Below are 6,921 nucleotides of genomic sequence, written 5' to 3'. Positions count from 1 at the left end.
AGATTGAAGATCACTATGCGGCAATCTATTTCAAAGGAGTATGTTCCTGAAAAAGCATCCAATTTGAATTTTGATGTCTTCAGGAATGGTCTTCCAAGTAGGATTGATGATGACTTATCTGAATCATTATGGGGCATCTCCAAGATATAAAAATCAGTGGGAAATGTGAGCCCTTTAATGTTCACCAAAACATCTTCATCAACTCCAGCCACTGTAATAATGCTTTTATCTGCTAACACAAAACGAGCTGCCGACCTTTTTAAGGGAGGGAGCCTTAAAACATCATATATAGACAAAGGCATTATACTGACACATGCTCCTAAATCACACATGCAATCATAAATTACTACACCACCAATAGTACAACTAACTATGCAAGGACCTGGATCACTACATTTTTCAGGTACTCCTCCCATTAAAGCAGATATAGAACTACCTAAAGGAATAGTTTCTAATTCATTAATTTTGTCTTTATGGATACATAAGTCTTTTAGAAACTTTGCATATTTAGGTACCTGCTGAATAACATCAAAAAGGAGAACAGTTACCTCAACCTTTTTGAATATTTCTACCATTTTAGGATCAGGTTCTAGCTGCTTCCTGGGCTTCCTTGCAAGTTGTGGAAATGGAATGGGGGTAGTGTTTTCTGTGGTGCTTGTGCCTTTTGGTGCTTCTTCCTGTGGTTGAGCTATCTCTTCTTCAGCCATGTGCTGTATATCCTCTTCCTCTTCAACATCTTCGATTTCTACCACCTCTTCAGCTGAGGCGTATTTTGGTGAGCTTGGTTCCTCCTGATTCCTCTCCTGCAGTGTGGTTCCGGACCTCAAGGTGATGGCATTAATGCCTCCCTTCGGATTGGGTAATGGTTGAGAGGGGATTCCAGTGGTGCTTGAAGGTTGGTTACTGGAATTTTGTGCTGAACCAAGTTGTGTCAATAAAGCTTGTAGAGTAGAGGTGAAACCATTCAGACTGGCGTTAATATTGTTCACGATGGTATTTTCCATGGCCAGTTGTCTTTTCTCAAAAGCTTGTAATAAATCTTCATTAGAAGATACAGAAGAATGAGTAAACTGAGAGGTTTGCTTCTGATTGTTCGGTGGTCCTTGGTTTTGCCTCAGGTGAGGTGCACGGTAAGGTTGATTTTGCTGCCTGTTGTTGTTATTATTCCACCTCTGATTTCTCTGATTATCTCTGCCTCCCCTATTATTGTTGTCCCTCCAATTCTGGTTTGAATTGTCCTGCCATCCATGGTTATTATTTCCACTTTGATTGTACCCTTGGTTGGGGCGGTCATAGAAGTTGTGAGTGGATGCCACCATGTTGTCTTCTTATTGGAGCTGCGGGCATTCATCAGTGTAATGGCTGTAATCAGCACAAATTCCGCAAATTCTTTGTGGAACTAGTTGTTGGTTTTGCTCCGGTTGAGTTTGCTGAGCTTGTTGACTCAACTGTATTTGCTTCAGCAGGTTGGTCATCTCACAGATGCTTCGATTTAGAGCTGCAGTCTCTATGCCAGAAGAAACTTCTGCAACGGCTTTTGAACGGCCTTGCTTCTGTCTATGATTCCGAGTAGATTCAGCTAAATCACTGATCAATTGCCAAGCTTCATCAGTGGTCTTGTACTTCTTCATAGACCCATTGCTGGCACTTTCCAATGTGGTCTTATCTTGGGGTCTCATACCTTGTGTGATATAGCTGAGTAGCACGATCTTGTCAATCATGTGGTGGGGGCATGCTTCCAGAAGATTATTGAAGCGCTCCCAGTATTCAAAGAGAGTCTCATTGTCGTCCTGAACAATTGTAGAGATATCCTTCCTCAGTTTATCAGTAACTTCAGATGGAAAGAATTTCTCCAGAAACTCCTTTCTGAGTGTATCCCAGTTGGATACATTTGCTAGAGGTTGAGTGTAGTACCACTCTCTTGCTTTTCCCTCAAGAGAGAACGGAAAAGCTTTCAGCAGAATTAAAGTTTCATCAGTGCCATCACGCCTGACAGTAGAACAGGCTGCCTGGAAATCTCTCAAGTGCTTGATAGGCTCTTGAGCAGGTAGGCCATGAAACTTGGGCATCAAATTTAGCAGTGCGGTCTTTATCTCAAAATCCGTAGCTACCGCTGGAGGATGCGCTTGAAACGGTTGCATTGTAAAATCAAGAGCTCCTTCCTCCTGAATGGTAACTCTTCTAGCTGCCATGTTTTCTATGCTGTTCTCGCCTTATTCTTGAAATAGTCCTTTCAATTTCAGGATCGAATATTAGTAAGCGCGGATCAGGAAGTGAACGCGTCATTTGACGGAAGAAACATGCAGCTCATTGTAGCAAAATTAAATAAAATGCAAATAAATAAATTCTAATTAATAAAATTAGCACTCTATTGCAGCTCCCCGGCAACGGCGCCAAAAATTGATGGAAAGCAGAAGCTGGTGAATTAAAAATTTATTAAATTGGTTACGTTGCGAGTATAGTTCTTAACTCACCGAAAATCTGCCTATCAATTTAGAAATATGTCACAGAGAGTTTAAATTAAAATTACTAGGAGTTTTAAGTCCCAGGTCGTCTCCCAACGAGTTACAGAAAAGTGTGATGTTTTATCAATCAGATGTTCCAAGAAGTTGAGCTAAGTAAATTGGAATTTAAATTGAGGAATTTTAAATAATATAAATAAAAGCCTTGATTGGGAATTGATCAGTTAGAATCTCTATCATTGATGGAGTGATTTTTTAAGATTGATTTATAATTAACGGTTACTCTGTTTGGTTATCCTTTACTAGGTAAGGGAAAGTCAAACAAGTTGGACTGCCAAATCTATTCACGAGTTACAACCCACTTAGTTCAAAGGGATTGGCGTTGGTGACAGGATATCAATCCAACATTTAACCCAACTATAAATTTCTCCTTCGATCCTTCCAACTCAAGAGTTCCTTTTAATCAACTCCCTATCAAGTAATGAAACTACTCACGCATTGTAAATAAAGAATCCATGGCACATAAAAGGGAATTAAAAAAAGACATGATTATTGGAATTGAAATTGAATTAAAGAGAAATAATCCTTGCATTAATTAATCATAAAAGTATCTGAATGACAAAATTGAACATAACAAAGAACATGGAAGAATAAAACCAAGTTAAGAGAACAAACTAGAATGATGAAGTCTTGATGAGGAAATAACTCTTCTCAATGTTCCAATGCTAAGATCAATTGAAAATTAAAATCCTAAAAACTAGAGAGAAAAACCTAAGAGAGTGAAAAAAAACTAGATCTAAAACTACTGAATGAATGTCTCTCTTGTTTCTGCATATTCTCTGACTCTAGTCTGCTGTTTCGGGCCGAAAACTGGGCCGAAATAAGGTCCAAAATCGCCCCCATCGAATTCTGCAGATTATGCAGATCGCACATGTCACGCGATCGCGTCATCTATGCGGACGCGTCGCTTGCGCTTTCTCCTCTCCACGCGTTCGCGTCGTCCATGCTACCACGTCGCTTGCGCTTTCCAATCCGCGCGGCCGCGCAAGCCATGCGGCCGCGTCGCTGCGATTTGCACTCCTTCACGCGGTCGCGTGAGTCATGCGACCGCGTCACTTCTCGCTGGTTATCTCCTCAAATTCTTGTGTTCCTTCCATTTTTGCTAGCTTCCTCTCCAATCTCCATCTCATTCATGCCCTATAAGGCCTGAAACACTTGACACACAGATCACGGCATCGAATGGAATAAAAGAAAATTAAAAGTAAATAATTAAAGTCTCTAGGAAGCAATTTTCAAACATGTACTGAATTTAGGAAGGAAATCTAAATGCATGCTAAATTGATGAATAAGTGGGCAAGGATCATGACAAAACCACACAATTAAACACAATATAAACCATAAAATAGTTGTTTATCAGGCTTCCCTCTTGAATCTCTCTTCCATTGAGCGCCCTCTTCACAGATGTCCATGAGGACTTGGTCCAACCTTTGATCAAAGTTGACCCTTCTAGTGTATGGGTGTGCATCTCCTTGCATCATGGGCAAGTTGAATGCCAACCTTACATTTTCCGGACTAAAATCTAAGTATTTCCCTCGGACCATTGTAAGCCAATTCTTAGGGTCCGGGTTCACACTTTGATCATGGTTCTTGGTGATCCATGCATTGGCATAGAACTCTTGAACCATTAAGATTCCGACTTGTTGAATGGGGTTGGTGAGAACTTCCCAACCTCTTCTTCAGATCTCATGTCGGATCTCCGGATACTCATTCTTTTTTAGCTTAAAACGGACCTCGAGGATTACCTTCTTCTTGGCCACAACTTCATAGAAGTGGTCTTGATGCATCCTTGAGAGGAATCTCTCCATCTCCCATGACTCAGAGGTGGAAGCTTTTGCCTTTCCTTTCCTCTTTCTAGAGGTTTCTCCGGCCTTTGGTGCCATTAATGGTTATGAAAAAACAAAAAAGCTTTAGCTTTTACCACACCAAACTTAGAAGGTTGCTCATCCTCGAGCAAAAGAAGAAAGAAGAGAGTAGAAGAAGAAGAAATAGAGGAGATAGAGTTGGCTTTGTGTTTCGGCCAAGGGGGATAGGTAGTGTGTATGTTGTGTGAAAATGGAGGAGTGAAGATGGGTTTATATAGGAGTGGAGAGGTGGGTATGGTTCGGCCATTATGGGTGGGTTTGGGTGGGAAAGTGGTTTGAATTTGAATGGTGAGGTAAGTGGGCTTTTATGAAGGATGGATGTGAGTGGTCAAGAGAATGGTGGGATTTGATAGGTGAGGGGTTTTTGGGGAAGAGGTATTGAGGTGATTGGTGAATGGGTGAAGAAGAGAGAGAGAGGTGGAGTAGGTGGAGATCCTGTGGGTCCACAGATCCTGAGGTGCCAAGGATTTCTCATCCCTGCACCATGTGGCGTGCAAAACGCCCCTTGCTGCCAATCCTGGCATTAAACGCCAGGCTGCTACCCATTTCTGGCGTTTAACACCAGCTTCTTGCCCATTCCTGGTGTTAAACGCCAGTCTGGTGCCCATTTCTGGCGTTAAATGCCCAGAATGGTGCCAGACTGGGTGTTTAACGCCCATTCTGCTACCCTTACTGGCGTTTAAACGCCAGTAAGTTTCTCCTCCAGGGTGTTCTATTTTTCATTCTATTTTTCCTTCTGTTTCTGCTTTTTCAATTGTTTTTGTGACTTCACATAATCATCAACCTACAGAAAACATAAAATAACAAAAGAAAATAGAAATTTAACATAGATAATTAAAGATAGGGTTGCCTCCCAACAAGCGCTTCTTTAATGTCAATAGCTTGACAGTGGGCTCTCATGGAGCCTCACAGATGTTCAGAGCAATGTTGGAACCTCCCAACACCAAACTTAGAGTTTGACTGTGGGGCTCTGTTTGACTCTGTATTAAGAGAAGCTCTTCATGCTTCCTTTCCATGGTGACAGAGGGATATCCTTGAGCTTTAAACACAAGGAAGTCTCCATTCACTTGAATGATCAATTCTCCTCTGTCAACATCAATCACAGCTTTTGCTGTGGCTAGGAAGGGTCTGCCAAGGATGATGGATTCATCCATACACATCCCAGTCTCTAGGACTATGAAATCAGCAGGGATGTAATGGCCTTCCACTTTTACCAAGACATCCTTTACAAGTCCATAAGCCTGTTTCTTTGAATTGTCTGCCATCTCTAGTGAGATTCTTGCAGCTTGTACCTCAATGATCCCTAGCTTCTCCATTACAGAGAGAGGCATGAGTTTTATGCTTGACCCTAGGTCACACAGAGACTTCTCAAAGGTCATGGTGCCTATGGTACAAGGTATTGATAACTTTCCAGGATCTTGTCTCTTCAGAGGTAATCTCTGCCTAGTCAAGTCATCCAGTTCTTTGATGAGCAATGGAGGTTCATCCTCCCAAGTCACGTTACCAAACAACCTGGCATTTAGCTTCATGATTGCTCCAAGGTACTTAGCAACTTACTCTTCAGTAACATCTTCATCTTCTTCAGAGGAAGAATACTCATCAAAGCTCATGAATGGCAGAAGTAAATTCAATGGAATCTCTATGGTCTCAGTGTGAGCCTCAGATTCCCATAGTTCCTAATTAGGGAACTCCATGGAGGCCAGTGGACGTCCATTGAGGTATTCCTCAGTGGAGATCACTGCCTCTTCCTCCTCTCCAGGTTTGGCCGTGTGGGTTGTGGTTATGGCCTTGCACTCTCTTTTTGGATTCTCTTCTGTATTGCTTGGGAGAGTACTAGGAGGGAGTTCAGTAATTTTCTTACTCAGCGGACCTACTTGTGCCTCCAAATTTCTAATGGAGGACCTTGTTTCAGTCATGAAACTTTGAGTGGTTTTGATTAGATCAGAGACAATGGTTGCTAAGTCAGAGTGGCTTTGCTTAGAATTCTCTGTCTGTTGATGAGAAGATGGTGGAAAAGGTTTGCCATTGCTAAACCTATTTCTTCCATCATTATTGTTGTTAAAACCTTGTTGAGGTCTCTGTTGATCCTTCCATGAGAGATTTGGATGATTTCTCCATGAAGGATTATAGGTGTTTCCATAGGGTTCTCCCATGTAATTCACCTCTTCCATTGCTGGGTTCTCAGGATCATAAGCTTCTTCTTCAAAGGAAGCTTCCTTAGTACTGCCTGTTGCTGCTTGCATTCCGGACAGACTCTGAGAAATCATATTGACTTGTTGGGTCAATATTTTATTCTGAGCCAATATGGCATTCAGAGTATCAATCTCAAAAACTCCTTTCTTCTGAGTTGTTCCATTATTCACAGGATTCCTTTCAGAAGTGTACATGAATTGGTTATTTGCAACCATTTCAATGAGTTCCTGAGCTTCTGCAGGCATCTTCTTCAGATGAAGAGATCCTCCAGCAGAGCTATCCAATGACATCTTGGATAGTTCAGACAACCCATCATAGAAGATACGTATGATGCTCCATTCAGA

General features: G+C 41.6%; 1 non-coding gene across 1 annotated transcript; it reads left to right on the top strand.

The window, feature by feature from the left end:
* The first annotated feature begins 1,715 nt into the window (after positions 1 to 1,715).
* Positions 1,716 to 1,823, top strand: LOC112725404 (small nucleolar RNA R71). The gene has a single exon (XR_003164515.1). It is a non-coding gene; the product is annotated as a small nucleolar RNA R71 (small nucleolar RNA).
* Positions 1,824 to 6,921: the final 5,098 nt, after the last annotated feature.

Source organism: Arachis hypogaea, chromosome 11 (genome assembly GCF_003086295.3).
Source record: "Arachis hypogaea cultivar Tifrunner chromosome 11, arahy.Tifrunner.gnm2.J5K5, whole genome shotgun sequence".
Lineage (NCBI taxonomy): Eukaryota > Viridiplantae > Streptophyta > Magnoliopsida > Fabales > Fabaceae > Arachis > Arachis hypogaea.
This window is presented reverse-complemented; position numbering and strand designations above follow the sequence as displayed.